The 19,484-nt window shown below is 50.2% G+C and overlaps 1 long non-coding RNA gene across 1 annotated transcript; it reads right to left on the bottom strand.

The window, feature by feature from the left end:
* Positions 1 to 5,000: 5,000 nt before the first annotated feature.
* Positions 5,001 to 17,058, bottom strand: LOC134757717 (uncharacterized). The gene is made up of 2 exons (XR_010132102.1): positions 16,782 to 17,058; positions 5,001 to 5,502 (listed from the first exon to the last, which is right to left on the bottom strand). It is a non-coding gene; the product is annotated as an uncharacterized lncRNA (long non-coding RNA).
* Positions 17,059 to 19,484: the final 2,426 nt, after the last annotated feature.

Here is a 19,484-nt window from a genome sequence, read left to right as displayed (position 1 = left end):
CTGTCTTCTGTGTACTCTAAACCTAGAGCAATGATCTAGGTTTGCTCAATACACACAGTAGGTGCTCAATAAATGTTGCATGAATACATGGACGACGAGTTCTAGCTGGGAAATGGCAGCCGGGAAAAGTGGGTTGTGGAGGAGAATTTAAGAGATGAGAGCTGTTTCCGAAACTCCTGGGGGGCCCCAGGTCCCCCGGGTTGGGGAGAAACGGGGGCGACCGTCCACTTCCCCGGGAGTCGCAGGCACCTCCCCTTGGAGGCCCACAGGTGGCGCTCGCTCCCCGCGCCGCAGTGGCGGGAAGCGGAGGTGGAAAAACCCGAGCTTTAGCCCCGTCCCCGGTCTGGCTGCTGGGGTCAGTTCCTGGCCCGGATTTGGACGCCAAGCCCTGGGATCCTGCTTGGAGTCCTACCTCCTGGTAGAGGGGCTTTTTGGTCAAACGAGGGGGATCTGAGAAGAGTGGGGGTGGTGGGCTGCAGGGTCCGGGCAGCTGAGGGCTCCCTCCGTCTGTCCACGCATGCTCTGATTCCCCCATTCCCAAAACTAGTACAGTAGCTCCATGCCTGGGGGAGGGGGAAACGCACTTACCATGTTCGTGTTCTGCCTTAACTTTATATAGGTTAGAGCTGGGCGCCACGCTTGGTGTCAGTGGGTCTTGGGTGCACATTTGTGGAATGGTGAATGGGTGAATCCCCGTTTTACAGATGGGGAAACTAAGGCTCAGGGAGGCGATGCGGCTCACCCAGGTTCATAGAGCCAGAAAATGGCAAGGCTGGGATTGAAGACACCAGGCCTGTGTGAGTCCAGAGTCAGCCCATTTTGTTTGTTTGTTTGTTTGTTTGAGACACGGTTTTGCTCTGTCACTCAGGCTGGAGTGCAGTGGCAGGACGTTGGCTCAGTGCAACCTCTGCCTCCTGGGTTCAAGCCATCTCCTGCCTCAGACTCCCGAGTAGCTGGGATTACAGGCACGCGCCACCACGCCCAGCTAATTTTTTGTATTTTTAGTAGAGACAGGGTTTCACCACGTTGACCAGGCTGGTCTCAAACTCCTGACCTCAAGTGATCTGCCCGCCTCAGCTTCCTAAAGTGCAGGGGATTACAGGCGTGATGCTTGGCCAAGAGTCAGCCAATGTTTAAAAAACAATGTATGTTTAAAAAACATTGTATTTGGCCGGGCGTCATGGCTCACGCCTATAATCCCAGCACTTTGGGAGGCTGAGGCGGGTGAATTACTGGAGGTCAGGAGTTCGAGACCAGCCTGGCCAACATGGCGAAACCCCGTCTCTACTAAAAGTACAAAATTAGCTGGGCATGGTGGCGTGCGCCTGTAATCCCGGTTACTCGGGAGGCTGAGGCAGGAGCTCCTTTGAACTTGGGAGGCAGAGGTTGCAGTGAGCCGAGGTCGCGCCATTGCACTCCAGCCTGGGCAAAAAGAGCGAAACTTCGTCTCAAAAGAACAAACAAACAACAACAACAAAAATTGTATTTTATTTATTGCAGAGACGAGAAGTCTTGCCATGTTGCCCGGGCTGGTCTCCAACTCTTGGGCTCAAGACATCCTCCTGCTTCGGGCTCCCTCAGTGCTGAGATTTCAGGTGAGCACTACCTCGCCCAGCCTAAAAACATTTTTCAATGGATATTCTAGTTACCCAAAGTGATACATGATTCCCTCTGGGAAGCTAAAGTCCTTCCTGTCCCTCCTTATCTCAACTCCGAGATGATGGTGGGGAGGGTCTCCTTTCATCCTACCCTCTTTGCCTTCAAAAGCATGTCTACACATGCCTAAGGGGTCTCTGGGTTTCTAGCTCGGTCATAAACTTCTCCTGTCTGGGCTGGGCACAGTGGCTCATGCCAATAATCCCAGCACTTTGGGAGGACAAGGTGGGAGGATCACTTGAGGTCAGGAGTTCGAGACCAGCCTGGTCAACATGGAGTGACCCTGTCTCTACCAAAAATACAAAAATTAGCTGGGTGTGGTGGCACGCGCCTGTAGCTACTTGGGAGACTGAGGCATGAGAATCGTTTGAATCCAGGAGGCAGAGGTTGCAGTGAGCTGAGATGGTGCCACTGCACTCCAGCCTGGGCAACAGAGCAAGACTCCATCTCAAAAAACAAAAACAAAAACACAACAACAAAAAACCCTGTCTGGGCCTCAGTTGCCTCGTCTCTAAAATGGTTTTAATGGTCATTGAACCACTTTCCAGGGTGTCTGTGAGTTGCACAAAAAGCTGGTCTGGGCAGGGCCCCACACCTGGGTGGAATTGGGGGTCTCCTCTGGTGGTTTATACATCTTGGTAGGAAAACACACCAGGTGTGGATGATCCTGCTGTTTCCTTAGTTCAAGGGCTTGGTGCACAGTGGGTATGTGTGGTCTAATGCTGCCGGTGCACCCACTGTGTCTGCATTTGAATAATGTGCGTGCACTGAGCTGTTTCCATGTGGGGCCCAGTGGCTTCCCGTAGACCAGGGTTTCTCAACGTCAGCACTCTTGACATTTGGGGCCACATCATTTTTTGCTCTGGGTGACTGTTCTGTGCCTTGTAGGATTTTTTTTTTTTTTTTTTTTTTTTTTGCAGGGGAGATGAGGTCTTGCTATGTTGCCCAGGCTGGCCTTGGACTCCTGGCCTCAAGTGATCCTCCTGCCTTGACTTCCTGAAGTGCTGGGATCACAGGCTTTAGCCACCTTGCCCAGTCCCTTGTAGGACATTGAGCGTCCCTGAACTGGACCCACTAAATGCCAGGAGTACCCCTGCCCCCCCTTTTTTTTTTTTTTTTTTGAAATGGAGTCTCACTCTGTCGCCCAGGCTGGAGTGAGGTGGAATGATCTTGGCTCACTGCAACCTCTGCCTCCCAGGTTCAAGTGATTCCCCCACCTCAGCCTCTCGAGTAGCTGGGATTACAGGCACTAACCACCACACCTGGCTAATTTTTGTATTTTTAGTAGAGATGGAGTTTTCCCCATATTGGCCACGCTGGTCTCGAACTCCTCACCTCCGGTGATCCTCTCACTTTGGTCTCCCAAAGTGCTGGGGTTACAAGTGTGAGTCACTGTGTTTGGCCCCCTGCCCCGATTTTACAGCCAGAAATACCTTCAGACATTGCCAAATGTCTCCTGGGTGACAGAGTTACCCTCATTGAGACCCATAGCTGTGTACACTTCTGGGAGGTACACATACAGGTCAGAAACAGACCCTGATAGAGGGTTGGAGGGCAAGTGGTTTATTTGGGAAATGAACACAGGAAACCTGGGGAGGGGAGAAGAGAGATGACAAGGGATATCAAACAGGTTGTCACTACGGAAAACTGGAGCCTAAATCCCTCCAGGGGTCTCTGGGAGACTGTGGATTAGGCATCTGCTGGGGAGGGAGCTGGGGTATTTATCCACCAACTCATTCCGTTTCTGGCTCAGGGCTACTCCCAGGGATGTTAATTTCCCACACTGTCTCCTGTTCAAGTACGCTGAAGTGATCAGGTCCCAGATGTGGCCAGGGTCCAGCGGGACATCTCTGCAGCGGTTTCTGTTCCTTTTTGTGCGAGCCCACCCGGGCTTTTGGTCTCTTCGGGCTGTGCGAGCCCACCCGGATGTCTGCAGCCGGCTGTGTGTATATTTGGTGTGCCAGTGTGTGTTTATCTGCCATGCATGTGTTTGCGTCTGTATTTATCTGGCACAAGTGTGCTTGTCTTTGTTTTCCCTTCTGCTCCATCTCCACGAATGTGGGGGAAACTTCTGTTTTTAATCAGGGGCCAGGGAACTGTCTTACTGCCACATTAGCAACTGTGTTATTAATGAGGCCGATCGGAAGTGATTTCTCGTACTTGCCCCGAGGTTTGAGTCAAGGCACCATGCCCAAAGCTCTCCCAGAGGGTAGCTTCAAAGCCCTGCCAGCTTCTTGTATGCCCAAGAGGAAAACTGAGGCACAGTCAGGGAAAGGGAGTTAACACCTATTGGAAACTGATTATCTGCAAAGCATTTCACATGCATAAATGCTTAATGAGTTCTTATGCCTACTGCATATAAGGAAAGGAATTCATGTTCCCATTTACTGATGAGGAAGCTGAGGCTGGGGTGAGGTCCAGAGCTCTTGTGGAAGCTGATGGCTCTGGGGTCTCCAATACCCATTTCTTTGTTCCTTTCAAATGGCAACCATTCTTGTGTGTTTGTGGTGGGAAGGGGACAGGGCAGGGTATCACTCTGTTGCCCAGGCTGGAGTGCAGTGGCACAATCTCAGCTCACTGCAACCTCTGCCTCCCATCTCATGGGTTCAAGAGGTTCTCCTGCCTCAGCCTCCCAAGTAGCTGGGATTAGAGGTGTGCGCCACCATGCCTGGCTAATTTTTGTATTTTTGGTAGACACAGGGTTTCACCATGTTGACCAGGCTGGTCTCTGTCACGCGCGTCCATGTGAAAAGGGTCCACCAAAACAGGCTTTGTGTGAGCAATAAAGCTTTTTTTGGGTGCAGGCAGGGCTGAGTCCGAAAAGAGAGTCAGCAAAGGGTGATGGGATTATCATTAGTTCTTATAGGTTTGGGATAGGTGGTGGAGTTAGGTGCAATTTTTTTTTTCTGAGACTGAGTCTCGCTCTGTCGCCCAGGCTGGAGTGCAGTGGCGCAATCTTGGCTCACTGCAAGCTCCATCTCCCAGGTTCACGCCATTCGCCTGGCTCAGCCTCCCAAGTAGCTGGGACTACAGGCGCCTACCACCATGCCTGGTTAATTTTTTGTATTTTTAGTACAGACGGGGTTTCACCATGTTAGCCAGGATGGTCTCTATCTCCTTACCTCGTGATCCACCCACCTCCGCCTCGCAAAGTGCTGGGATTACAGGCATGAGCCACCGCGCCCAGCCAGGAGCAATTTTTTTGCAGGCAGGGGGTGGATCGTACAAAGTACATTCTCAAGTTGGGCGGGGAGAATATTACAATCTACCTTCTCAAGAGTGGGGAGGGTGTATCCTACAAAGTACATTCATAAGGGCGGGGGAATATCACAAAGTACATTATCGCAAGGGCGGGGAGGGTATATTGTCACAAAGTCAGTTGAGCAGTTAGGTTTGGGCAGGAACAAATCACGATGGTGGGATGTCATCAGTTAAGGCAGGAACTGGCTATTTTCACTTCTTTTGTGGATCTTCAGTTGCTTCAGGCCATCTGGATGTATATGCAGGTCACAGGGGATATGATGGCTTAGCTTGGGCTCAGAGGCCTGACAGCCTGGAACTCCTGACCTCAAGTGATTTGCCTGCCTTGGCCTCCCAAAGTGCTGGGATTACAGGCATAAACCACCATGCCTGGCCTCAGATGGCAACCATTCTTAAAGCTCTCCAGGACTGTTGGTGCTCAGCAGTGCCTCAGTTTCCCCTCCTGGTCACATGAGTCCTTCCCAGCAAACCAGCCCTCAGCAAACCAGCCCTTGGGTGTCTGAAGAATCCCTGCTGCTTGGCGGGATGCCAGGGTTCTTGTACTTTCCTCCTGTGGATGCTCCAGGCCCAGGGTCCTGGCTGGCTCTGTGAACACAGATATTAATTAGTATTCATTAAAAAACCCCTGTGCGGTGAGAGCGGCTCTGGTAGATCCTCAGGCTCTGAAATACCTAGAAGCTGACAGGGGTCCCCAGAGTGTGGCAGTTGCTGCCTGGACCAAGAGCAGGGCCTATGGGCAGCGCCACCTGAAACGTCTTTTGTCAATTTTTTGAGATGCAGTCTCGCCATGTTGCCCAGGCTGGTCTCGAACTCCTGACCTCGTGATCTGCCTGCCTTGGCCTCTCAAAGTGCTGGGATTACAGGTGTGAGCCACCACGCCCGGCCTACCTGGAAGGTCTTAACCAGTCAGGGCTTCTCCCTGGCCCAGTCCTGGGGGACTAGGCTGCAGTCCCTGTTTCTCCCTATGGCTATGGAACATTTGTGCTGAAAGAGACCCTCACTCCAACGCCCAGGAGATGGAGCCCGTGGTCCCCCAGAGGGTCCCATGGTCAGCTACGGAGGCTCAAGTCCCTGCTCTGGCACCCACCAGAGCTCACTCGCTTACTCGCTCCTTGCCTCCGTTTCCTCATCTATAACATGAAGGTATTTTCTTCCTTGCAAGGTTGTTGGAATACATAAATGACCATGTGCGTTTCATGTCATATACACGTAAGGGCTCAGCAGCCACTGAGAGCAGCTCTGCCTCTTACCAGCGGTGTGATCCGCTCACAGGGAATCCATGTACCTGGGTATCAGTTTTCTGTCTGTAAAATGGGGCTATCGACCGGGCGCGGTAGCTCATACCTGTAATCCCAGCACTTTGGGAGGCCAAGGCCGGCAGATCACCAGAGGTCAGGAGTTGGAGACCAGCCTGGCCAACATGGCAAAACCCCGTCTCTACTAAAAATACAAAAATTACCCAGGCGTGGTGGCACTTGCCTGTAGTCCCAGCTACTCAGGAGGCTGAGGCAGGAGAATCGCTTGAACCCGGGAGGCAGAAGTTGCAGTGAGCCAAGATCGCACCATTTCACTCCAGCCCGGGTGACAGAGCGAGACTGTGTCTCGAAAAAAAAAAAAAGATATGTTGATTCAGGTGTGGTGGCTCATGCCTGTTCCCAGGCTATAATTTGAATTTTGAGAGGCTAAGGCAGGAGGATTGCTTGAGGCCAGGAGTTTGAGGTTGGTTTGGGCAACCCTATCTCTGTTAAAAACACAGCAAGACCCTATCCCTATTAAAAACAAACAAACAAACAACAAAAAACAGAAGGCTGAGTGTAGTGGCTCATGCCTGTAATCCCAGCATTTTGGGAGGCTGAGGTGGGTGGATTGCTTGAGGTCAGGAGTTTGAGACCAGCCTAGGCAACATGGTGAAACCCCGTCTCTACCAAAAATACAAAAATTAGCCGGACATGGTGGCATGCAGGAGGCAGAGGTTGCAGTGAGTGGAGATCATGTCACTGCACTCCAGCCTGGGCGACAGAGCGAGACTGTCTCAAAAAAAAAAAAAAAAAAAAATGAAGTCCTAACCCCGGGTTCTCCTGAATGAATTATTTGGAAACAGGGTCTTTGCAGATGTAATCAGTTAAGTTAATGTGAAGTCACATTGGATTAGGGTGGGCTCTAAATCCAATATGGCTGGTGTCTTTATTTATTTATTATTTATTTTTTTAGACAGGGTCTTGCTCTGTTGTCCAGGCTGGAGTGCAGTGGTGCAATCATAGCTCACTGCAGCCTCAATATCCAGGGCTCAGGGGATCCTCCCACCTCAGTCTCCCAAGTAGCTAAGACTACAGGTGGGCACCACCATGCTTGGCTAATTTTGTATATTGTTTTGTAGAGACGGGGTTTTGCTATGTTGCCCAGGCTGGTCTTGAATCCCTGGGCTCAAGCGATCCTCCCACTTTGGCCTCCCAAAGTGCTGGGATTACATGCGTGAACTACTGTACCTGGCTGCACTTCACTTTTTTTTTTAATTTTTGGGACGGAGTCTCACACTGTCGCCCAGGCTGGAGTGCAGTGGTGCGATCCTGGCTCACTGCAACCTCTGCCTCCCGGGTTCAAGTGATTCTCCTGTCTCAGCCTCCTGAGTAGCTGGGACTACAAGCGCATACCACCAAGCCCGGCTAATTTTTGTATTTTTAGTAGAGACGGGGTTTTGCCATGTTGTCCAGGCTGGCCTCAAACTCCTGACCTCAAGTGATCCACCTGCCTCAGCCTCCCAAAGTGCTGGGATTACAGACATGAGCCATTGCACTCGGCCTGCACTTCATGTTTTAATGCACTCTGCCAAGCTGCTCCCCAAAAGTGCTGTGCACGTTACACTCCCTTCCAAATGGAACCTTTCTAAGAATTTATTTCAAATATAGGTCATAGCTGCCCAGCGATGCTGCATTCTGGTCATAATAGTGGTTTTGTCCAGAGTGAGAGAGGTGCGGAGGCTTTCTTTATTTTGTTTTATTTTATTTTTTAAAAGATGGGGTCTCTCTCTGTCACTCAGGTTGGAGTGCAGTGGTGCGATCATAGCTCACTGCAGCCTCAAACTCCTGGGCTCAAGTGATCCTCCCATCTCAGCCTCCCAAATAGCTGGGCCTATAGGCATGCGCTACCATGCTCAGCTAATTCTTTTGTTGTTGTTGTTGAGACGGAGCCTCGCTCTGTCGCCCAGGCTGGAGTGCAGTGGCACAATCTCGGCTCACTGCAAGCTCCGCCTCCCAGGTTTGTGCCATTCTCCTGCCTCGGCCTCCCGAGTAGCTGAGACTACAGGCGCCCGCCACCACACCCTGCTAATTTTGTTTTGTATTTTTAGTAGAGACGGGGTTTTACCATGTTAGCCAGGATGGTCTCAATCTCCTGACCTCGTGATCCGCCCACCTCGGCCTCCCAAAGTGCTGGGATTACAGGCGTGAGCCACCACACCCGGCCAATTCTTTTTTTTAGAGATGGGATCTCACTATGATGCCCAGGCTGGTCTTTTTTTTTTTCTTTTTGATGTGGAGTCTCGCTTTGTTGCCCAGACTGGAGTGCAGTGACATGATCTCGGCTCACTGCAGCCTCTGCTTCCTGGGTTCAATTGATTCTCCTGCCTCAGCTTCCCAACTAGTTGGGACTACAGGCATGAGCCACCATGCCCAGCTAATTTTTGTATTTTTAGTAGAGATGAGGTTTCACCATGTTGGCCAGGCTGGTCTTGAACTCCTGGCCTCAAATGATCCTCCTGCCTCTGCCTCACAAAGCATTGGATTACGGGCATGAGCCACCGTGCCTGGCTTTGCAGAGGCTTTCTTAACCTGTTCCTTGGGTGTTGAGTCCCTCTCTGCTTTGCCTGAACTCCAGAGGGGCTGGGAGATCTAGGATATGGTTGATCTGAGAGATGATCTCAGTAAGCATGGGTAGGGGAGAAGGAGAGTGAGGAAGGGAAGGGCAGGTAGCCAATGAAGGGTGTTTATGAGCCAGTTTCCACTGTGGGCAACTCAATTATGCTGGAGAATGCTGAAATCAAATAGAGCACACTCTTCAGAGGGTGCCCACCTAGGGGCGAGGGAGCTGGGATATTTATCCACCAACTCCCATCAGCCATTGCTCAAGGTCTGCTCCAGGAGAGTGTTTGTTCTCCATACTTTCCACCCACTCAGCAGCCAGAGCCACTTCTCGGGAGCTGGTTCTTAGAAGCTGTGGGGTCAGAGTGCCCTGGAGTGCGTGGGGGACATGAGTGGGTGTTGACATTCTGGGGAGGGGGAGACAGAGGATAAAAAGAACAAATAAAGCATAGCGCATGTTCAAAAGGGGCCGGGCGCAGTGGCTCACACCTGTAATCCCAGCAATTTGGGAGGCCAAGACAGGCGGATCACTTGGGATCAGGAGTTTGAGACCAGCCTGGCCAACCTGGTGAAACACCCTCTCTACTAAAAAAAAATACAAAAATTAGCCAGGTGGTGGTGTGCACCTGTAATCCCAGCTACTCAGGAGGCTGAGGTGGGAGAATCGATTGAACCCGGGAGGCGGAGGTTGCAGTGAGCCGAGATCACGCACCTGCACCCCAGCCTGGGCGACAGAGTAAGACCCTGTCTCAACAAAACAAAACAAAACAAAAACAAAAAAGGGTCAGTGTTGGGGACAAAAAGAAAATTAGACCAGCCCAAGATAAGGCGAAGAGGCTGTGGGGGAAGGTTCCTAGCATCCAACTTGGCACCCAGTAGGCGACAAAAATGTTCTGTTGCTTCTCTCTGGTCCATGGGGTGAAGGAGAGAGAGAGAGAGAATGCCCTGGTGTAGTGGGAGCCTGGGCAGGGGAGGAGGAAAGTGGGGAGGGAGCCAGTGTTAATGATGCTGAAAAGTAATCGGCCCTTCTCTCTGGGAGGTGGTGAAACTCTAATTAGAATGAAAATGTAGTTTAATGAGGATGAAAACGGTAATTGTGCCAGGCAGCGCAGTTCAGAAGTGTCGCTTTCCCTTGGGGCACCTTGCTGGCCTCTGAGGCTCTGGGCATGGGTGAGAAGGACTCAGGGCTGGGAAGGCAGGGGATTGTCAGTGCCTCAGTTTCCCCCCAATGGGTCCTCCCGCTGGCATGGGGTAAAGAGCCTGTGTAGAGCCCCACGTGCCCCTGGGGCTGGTTCCAGGTGCCCAGAGCAAGGTTTTTCCATCCCACACTTTATTCCTATTAATAATACAACCATCCGTGGAACCATATCAGTGATGCCATTTATTGAGTGCCTACTATGTGCCAGGTACCATTCTAACCCCTTCACAGATGCTAACTCAGGTAATCCTTAAAATTATCCTCATTTTACAGATGGGAACGCTGAGGCACAGATAAACCATAGACCCTGGTAGGGATATTTTAAAGAGTGGGTGAGGGCCGGGCATGGTGGCTCACACCTGTAATCCCAGCACTTTGGGAGGCTGAGGCGGGCGGATCACTTGAGGTCAGGAGTTCGAGACCAGCCTGAAAAACATGGCAAAACCCCATCTCTACTAAAAATACAAAAATTAGCCGGATGTAGTGGTGCGTGTTTGTAGTCCCAGCTACTTGGGAGGCTGAGGCAGGAGAATAGCTTGAACTCAGGAGGCGGAGGTTGCAGTGAGCCGAGATTGTGCCACTGCACTCCAGCCTGGATGACAGAGAAGGACTCCGTCTCAAAAAAAAAAAAAAAAAAAAAGAGTGGGTGAGGAGAAAGGTGGAATACGGTAGCCAGGTGCCTCCTTCTTTCTTTTTTTTATTTTCTTTTTCTTTTTTCTTTTCTTTTTTTTGAGACAGTCTTGCTTTGTTGCCCAGGCTGGAGTGAAGTGGTGTGATCTTGGCTCACTGCAACCTTCGCCTGCTGAGTTCAAGCGATTCTCGTGCCTCAGCCTCTTGAGTAGCTGGGATTACAGGCATACACGACCACACCGGCTGATTTTTGTGTTTTTAGTAGAGATGGGGTTTTGCCATGTTGATCAGGCTGGTCTTGAACTCCTGGCCTCAAGTGATTTGCCTGCCTCGGCCTCCCAAAGTGCTGGGATTACAGGAGTGAGTCATTGCGCCCGGCCATCCTTCTTTCTTTAACCAGGTGGGTGCTAGGGGCATGAAGGAATTGCCAGCCATCGAGGCCAGGGATCTTCTCCCTCCTCCTTCCCCTGGCCCAGGATCCTTACTATTTCGGTTCTTCACTTCTTTTTAATGCTCTAATCACGCCTCTCTCTTTAATGCTCTAATCACGCCTCTCCCTTTAATGCTCTAATCACGCCTCTCCACTCGAAGGTGGGCGTGGCTAGACGATTGGTGGGCGTAGCTAGATGAGAGGGCGTGGTTTATGTACAGTGGGCATGGTTTGATACACAGTGGGCGTGGCTAGAAGCGCATTCTGCGTGGCAGAATTTACCAACCCATCTTAACTTGGAGGAATCAGAAACTGGAGCCATAGCAGTAAACTACAGAACCCAGACACAAAGCCGTGGCTTCTGGCCCCAGGGCCTGAGCTTTCTTGCCATGGAAAGCTGAAGGGTTCTTCAAGTGTTCTGGGTAAGACTGAGGTTCATAAGATCTCAAAGTCTCTGCTTTTGTTTCTGGAGGAGCCGCCAATAAAATGCAACCTGCAATGAGGCCTAGACAGAAGAGAAATGTTCATTGAGGCCAGTTGGGCAATAAAAGGAGATCTAGCTGGAGTCTCAGATCAGAGGAGATAGCCAGCCTGGGCAACATAGTGAGACCCCATCCCTACAAAAATAATTTTTAAAAATTTATCTGGGCATGGTGGCACGCACCTGTAGTCCCAGCTACTCAGGAGGCTGAGGCAGGAGGATGGCTTGAGCCCAGGAGGTTGATGCTGCAGTGATTGCGGTGAGCTATTATGGTGCCACTGCATTCCAGCCTGGGCAACGGAGTGAGGCTCTATCTCAAGAAAAAAAAGGAAAAGAAAAGATCAAGGGAGATTAGATTGTTTGCCACGTATATGGCAGACAAATCATTAAGAGCCTTAATATACAAAAAGCACATATGAATCAATAAGAAAAAAAGACAAACATACCAAATGTGAAATTGGCACAGGGCTTGAATAGGGGGTTCACAAAGGAATGAGAGAGCTTAACAAACCTCTGTAAAGATGCTCAATCTGACCGTTCAGCTGAAGAATCACTTTTCCTTGTCAAGCTTATGAGTGTGTGTGAAGTTTTGGGAATGCACACTTGAGCACAGTCATGGGAGTTTAAATTGACACAACTTTTTTTTTTTAAATTTTTTGAGACAGGGTCTCACTATGTCATCCATACTGGAGTGCAGTGGCACAATCACGGCTCACTGCAACCTCAACCTTCTAGGCTTAAGGAATCCTCCCACCTCAGCCTGCCAAATGGCTGACTACAGGTACACGTCACCACACCCACCTAATTTTTTAAAAACTTTTTGTAAGATGGGGTCTCACGACTTGCCCAGGCTGGTCTCAAACTCCTGATCTCAAGTGATCCTCCCTCCTCGGCCACCCAAAGTGCTAGGATTACAGATGTGAGCCACTGCGCCCGGCCACGATACAACTTTCTTGGGATGGTGTTCTAGATATTAGTATTAAACGTTTAAGCATGTGTATTCTCTGACCCAGCAAATCCACCTCTAGGAATTTATGTCAGGGAGATAATCAGTCAAATAGGTGGAGAACTATAAAGAATAGGCTGGGCACGGTGGCTCACGCCTGTAATCCCAGCACTTTGGGAGGCTGAGGCGGGCAGATCACCTGAGGTCAGGAGTTCGAGACCAGGTTGGCCAACATGGTGAAACGTCGTCTCTACTAAAAATACAAAAATCAGCCGGGCATGGTGGCAGGCGCCTGTAATCCCAGCTACTCGGGAGGCTGAGGCAGGAGAATTGCTTGAACCTGGGAGGCAGAGGTTGCAGTGAGCCGATATTGTACCATTGCACTCCAGCCTGGGGGACAAGAGCAAGACTTCGTCTCAAAAAAAGAAAAGAAAAGAAAAGAATAACTAACACAGGGTAGTTAAGAGCTCTGGAATCAGACAGCCAGGGTTCGAATTCTGGCTTCACCACCTTCAAGCTGTGTGACCTAAGTCATATGGTTTATTGTTACGGTTCCCAGATTTTCTCATCAGTAAAATGGGCCTCTCATGAGGACTCCATGAGGCAAAGTGTGTGAAATGCTTAGCCTTCTGCCAGGCACATAGAGGGTGCTTGCTGTTACCATCATTAAGAAAAACTTTAAAAGAGGCTGGAAACAATGGAGGTACCTGGGCTCTGGGGATTGGCTACATGCATAGTAGAAAATGAAAGTGGGCTGGGCATGGTGGCTCATGCCTGTAATCCCAGCACTTTGGGAGGCCCAGGTGGGAGGATCGCCTGAGCCCAGGAGTTCAAGACTAGCCTGGGCAACATAGCCAGATCCCAACTCTACAAAAACTAAAAAATTAGCCAGGCATGGTGGCACATGTCTGTACTCCCAGCTACTTGGGAGGCTGAGGGGGGAGGATTGCTTGAGCCCAAGGAGGTGGAGGCTGCAGTGAGCACATATTGCACCAGTGCACTCCAACCTGGGTGACAGAATGAGACCCTGTCTCAACAAAGAAAAGGAAATTAAAAGCTGGGTGCGGTGGCTGACACCTGTAATCTCAGCACTTTGGGAGGCTGAGGTGGGCGGATCACTTGAGGTCACGAGTTCGAGACCAGCCTGGCCAACATGGTGAAACCCTGTCTCTACTAAAAATACAAAAATTAGCTGGGTGTGTTGGTGGGTGCCTGTAATCCCAGCTACTTGGGAGGCTGAGGCAGGAGAATCGCTTGAACCCAGGAGGTGAAAGTTGCAGTGAGCCGAGATCTCACCACTGCACTCCAGCCTGGGTGATAAGGTGGCTCAGTGTCAAAAAAAAGAAAAGAAAATTCAAGTGCTAAAACTTATATTCATTGACACAGCGTGACCTCTGTGATATATTAATTAAAAAAAAAAGAAAACCAATTTCAAACATCATGTATAACCACATCTTTCAAGCACTTTGATCACGAATCAAAGAATTAATTTTTTACATTGCAACGTAGGCCTTCTACCCAGGTTTGGAACTAAAACAAAAGTTTCAGGAAGTCATAGTCATATTTCTACTGTGCAGTGGGTTCTGATATTTTCTAGTCTCTTTTGTTCCATTTTAAAAGGCTGGTCGTTTTCGCAATTACAGTATTTTTCTCTTTAAGGTTCTGGTTAATGTAACCCAGACTCCCAGTAAAAAGGGTGTCTAGATAGTGACTAAGGAAAGGATGAAGGAAGACAGGGAAAGTGGTATTTCCAATCCACTAGGCTTGAATTTTTTTTTTTTTTTTTTTTGAGACGGAGTTTCGCTTTTGTAGCCCAGGCTGGAGTGCAATGGCACGATCTTGGCTCACTGCAAGCTCCGCCTCCTGGGTTCAAGTGATTCTCCTGCCTCCGCCTCCCAAGTAGCTGGGATTACAGGCACGCACTACCACGCCTGGCTAATTTTTTTCTATTTTTTGTAAAGACGGGATTTCACTATGTCAGTCAGGCTGGTCTCGGACTCCTGACCTCAGGTGATTCAGCGGTCTCAGCCTCCCAAAGTGCTGGGATTACAGGTGTGAGCCACCGGGCCCGGCCCTCTAGCTTGATTTTATTTCCATTAGCGGTTGTAGTGTATATGTGTGCATCTGTCATCCCAGCATTTTAGGAGGCCAAGGCAGGCAGATCGCATGAGCCCAGGAATTTGAGACCAGCCTGGGCAACATGGTGAAACCCCATCTCTACAAAAAATGCAAAAATTAGCCAGGTGCAGTGGCATGCATCTGTAGTCCCAGCTACTGGGGAGGCTGAGGTGGGAGGATCACTTGACCCCAGAAGGTAGAGGCTGCAGTGAACCATGATCAGGTGCCACTGCACTCCAGCCTGGGCAACAAAGAGAGATCCTGTCTCAAAAAAAAAAAAAAAAGTGTATATATGTGAACTCGTGTGTATGTGTGTGTGTGTGTATGTATGTGTGTGTGTATTTTCGAGATGGAGTCTTGCTCTTTCCCTCAGGCTGGAGTGCAGTGGCGAGATCTCGGTCACTGCAACCTCTGTCTCCCAGGTTCCAGCGATTCTCCTTCCTCAGCCCCCTGAGTAGGTGGGACTATAAGCACACCACCAAGCCCGGCTAATTTTTTTTTTTTTTTTTTTTTAATAGAGACGGTGTTTCGCCATGTTGGCCAGGGTGGTCTCGAACTCCTGACCTCAGGTGATCCACCAGCCTCCGCCTCCTACAGTGTTGGGATTACAGGCGTGAGCCACTGCGCCCAGCCAGTGCGTGTGTCTTTGCATATTGTGTGTATGACCAGGCTGAGACACGTGAGGTATTTGCTTCAGACTGGCTTTGGGTATATAATTGTGTTTTTTTTTTTTCTTTCTTTCTTTCTTCCTTTCTGTCTGTCTTTCTTTCTCTTTCTTTTCTTTCTTTCTTTCCTTCCTTCCTTCCATCCTTCCTTCCTTCCTTCCTTTCTTTCTTTCTCTCTCTCTCTCTTTCTTTTTTTTGTAGAGACAGGGGCTCACTTTGCCACCTAGGCTGGTCTCGAACTCTTTGCTTCAAGCAATCCTCCCACCTCGGCCTCCTGAAGTGCTGGGATGACAGGTGTGAGCCACCATGCTCAGGCCTTGGGTGCATAATTTAAGAGGGTATCAAAAAACTTAGTCACTGAGATAAATATTTTAATGAAATATATTTTTGAAAATTAAGCCTGGGTGCAGTGGTTCACGCCTGTAATCCTAGCTCCTTGGGGGACCGAGGCAGGTAGGTCACCTAAGGTCAGGAGTTTGAGACCAGGCTGACCAACGTGGTAAAACCCTGTCTCTACTAAAAATACAAAAATTAGCCAGGTGTGGTGGCGTGCGCCTGTAATTCCAGCTACTAGGGAGGCTGAGGCATGATAATCGCTTGAACCCAGGAGGCAGAGGTTGCAGTGAGCTGAGATCGTGCCACTGCACTCCAGCCTGGGTGACAGAGGGAGGCCCTGCCTCAAAAAAAAAAAAAAAAAAAAAAAAAAAAAAGAATGAATCACTCTTTTGCAGCAACATGGATAGAGCTGAAGGCCATTGTCTTAAGTGAAACTAACCAGACACAGAAAGTCAAACACTGCATGTTCTCACTCCCAAGTGGGTGCTGAAATCTAAGCACACATGGACATAGAGAATGAAAAGATGGACAGTAGAGACTCAGAAGGGTGAGGGGGTGGATGATGAGAAATTTCTTTTTTTTCCCCCCAAGACAGAGTCTTGCTCTGTCGCCCAGCTGGAGTGCAGTGGCGTGATCTAAGCTCTTTGCAACCTCCACCTCCCAGGTTCAAGCAATTCTCTTGCCTCAGCCTCCCGAGTGGCTGGGATTACAGGCTCCCACCACCACACCCTGCTAAGAGTGTGTGTGTGTGTGTGTGTGTGTGTGTGTGTGTGTGTGTTTAGTAGAGATGGGGTTTCACCATGTTGGCCGGGCTGGTCACAAACTCCTGGTGTTACAGGCGTGAGTCACCGCACCTAGCCTCTTTTTTTTTTTGAGACGGAGTCTTGCTCTGTCGCCCAGGTTGGAGTGCAGTGGCGCGATCTCGGCTCACTGCAAGCTCCGCCTCCTGGGTTGACGCCATTCTCCTGCCTCAGCCTCCCGAGTAGCTGGGACTACAGGCGCCCGCCACCACGCCTGGCTAATTTTTTGTATTTTTAGTAGAGACGGGGTTTCACCGTGTTAGCCAGGATGGTCTCAATCTCCTGACCTTGTGATCCGCCGGTCTTGGCCTCCCAAAGTGCTGGGATTACAGGCGTGAGCCACCGCGCCCAGCCTTTTTTTTTTTTTTTTTTTTTTTTTTTAAATATAGTGATGCGGTCTTACCATGTTGTCCAGGCTGTTCTCAAGCTCCTAGGCTTAAGCGATCCTCCTGTCTTGCCCTCCCAAAGTGCTGGGTTTGCAGGCCTGAGCCACTGCGCCTGGCCGTGGTAACTCTTGAATGGGGGAAAAGTGGGCACAGACAGGCCCCACGATGGTCCAGCCTCCAAAGCGCAGCCGCCTGGGTCTTCCCCTCCAGCCTCCGGGACAAGGGGAATCTCAGTGGCTGAAACTTCTGGGGATGGAGGAGGAGCGGCATCCGGGGAGGGTGAGCCGAGCCCGGCGTGCGGCTGCCGAGGAGGCTCCGCCCGGCTCGGGTCCCCTCCCAGGGGCTGGGCTGGCGGGAAGGGCCCGGGCTGCCGGGCAGGCAGAAACGGAGCCTGGGAGTCTGCTATCGACCGCCTGGGCCGCGGTAGGGAAGCTTTTAGATCTGCCCGCTTGTCCCGGAGGGGGGCAAGGGCGAGGCTCCCCCTCCCCTAAAGAGGGGAGGCCCGGGGGGTTTCCAGTCACCCCTACAGGCCACCCACCAGCAAGGCTTGCAGGCTAGCCTCCGAACTGAGCCCAAAATCCGGTTGCTGGAATTGGAATTACTTTTCCTGGAACTTTATTGAGGGTTAATTTACATGCGGTGAAGTCCCAAGTCTGCACATATTATTTGCATGCACGACCCCGTGTCCCCACCCCATCAAAGTAAGGAACATTTCCATTCAGACGGCCCAGAAATCAATGTCCCTTCATCCATTCCCCACCCACAGCCACTCCACTGATTTTTTTTTTTTTTTTTTTTTTTTGAGATGGAGTTTCGCTCTTGTTGCCCAGGCTGGAGTGCAATGGCACGATCTGGGCTCACCGCAACCTCTGCCTCCCGGGTTCTAGCGATTCTCCTGCCTCAGCCTCCTGAGTAGTTGGGATTACAGGCATGCACCACCATGCCCAGCTAATTTTTGTATTTTTAGTAGAGATGGGGTTTCACCACGCTGGTCAGGCTGGTCTCAAACTCCCAACCTTAGATGATCTGCCCGCCTCGGCCTCCCAAAGCGCTGGGATTACAGGTGTGAGCCACCACACCCAGCCTGATTTTTCTTTTCTTTTCTTTTTTTTTTTTTTGTTTTTTTGTTTTTTGAGACAGAGTCTCGCTCTGTCAGCCAGGCTGGAGTGTAGTGGTGTGATCTCGGCTCACTGCAAGCTCTGCCTCCCAGGTTCACGCCATTCTTCTGCCTCAGCCTCCCGACAAGCTGGGACTACAGGCGCCGGCCACCACGCCCAGCTAATTTTTTTTTGTATTATTTAGTAGAGACGGGGTTTCATCATGTTAGCCAGGATAGTCTCGATCTCCTGACCTCGTGATCCGCCTGCCTCGGCCTCCCAAAGTGCTGGGATTACAGGCGTGAGCCACCGTGCCCGGCCTCTTTTCTTTTCTTTTTAGAAACAGGGTCTTGCTCTGTTGCCCAGGCTGGAGTGCAGTGGTGCAACCATAGCTCACCAAAGCCTCTACCTCCTAGGCTCAAGCGATTCTCCTGTCTCAGCCTCTGAGTAGCTGGAACTACAGGCCCTCACCAGCAAGCCCAGCTAATTTTTGTATTTTTTGTAGAGACAGACAGGGTCTTGCTGTTATCCAGGCTGATGTTGAATTCCTGGCCTCAAGCAATCCTCCTGTCTCAGCCTCCCAAAGTGCTGAGATTACAGGTGTGAGCCATAGGGTTGGGCCCACTATCCTGAATTCTTTTTGTGTGTGCGACAGTTTCACTCTGTTGCCCAGGGGAGTGCAGTGGCACGATCTCAGCTCACTGCACCCTCCACCTCCCAGGGTCAAGCGATTCTCATGTCTCAGTCTCCAAAGTAGCTGAAATTACAGGCACACGCCACCACACCCCGCTGATTTTTGTATTTTTTGTAAAGATGGGGTTTTGACATGTTGACCAAGCTGGTCTTAAAGTCCTGGCCTCAAGTGATCTGCCCACCTCGGCCTCCCAAAGTGCTGGGATTATAGGCGTGAGTCACTGCACCTGGCTACTATTCTGATTTCTATCACCCTAGATTAGTTGAGCCTTTTGCAAAATTTCAGATAAATAAAAATCACACAGTGTGGTCTCTCTTCCACTCAGCATCATGCATTCTGAGATTTATCAACATTGTGTGAATCAGTAGTTTGTTCCTTTTTGTTGCTAAGAATTACTACATCCTATGGATGGGCCTTAATTTATATTCTCCTGTCTGTAGATATTTTGATTGTTTCCAGTTTTTCAGCAATAATTGAACAAATCTGCTATGAACATTTGCCAACAAGTCTTTATATGGACATATTATTTCATTTCTCTTGGGTAAATGTATAGCAATGGAATTGCTGGGATGAATGGTAAGTCTAACTTTATTTTTTAAAATTAAGTATTTTATATATTTTTTGAGATGGAGTCTCACTCTGTCACCCAGGCTGGCCTGCAGTGGCGTGATCTTGGCTCACTGCAACCCCCACTTCCCTGGTTCAAGCGATTCCCCTGCCTCAGCCTCATGAGTAGCTGGGATTACAGGTGCCCGCCACCACACCCGGCTAATTTCTTTTGTATTTTTAGTAGAGACGAGGTTTCACCATGTTGGCCAGACTGGTCTCGAACTCCTGACCTCAGGCAATCTGCCTGCCTTGGCCTCCCAATGTAACTTTATTTTAAAAACTGTTTTTCGGCTAGGCGCGGTGGCTCACGCCTGTAATCC

The sequence above is a fragment of the Gorilla gorilla genome, chromosome 20, assembly GCF_029281585.2.
Source record: "Gorilla gorilla gorilla isolate KB3781 chromosome 20, NHGRI_mGorGor1-v2.1_pri, whole genome shotgun sequence".
In the NCBI taxonomy this organism is placed as follows: Eukaryota; Metazoa; Chordata; class Mammalia; order Primates; family Hominidae; genus Gorilla; species Gorilla gorilla.
This window is presented reverse-complemented; position numbering and strand designations above follow the sequence as displayed.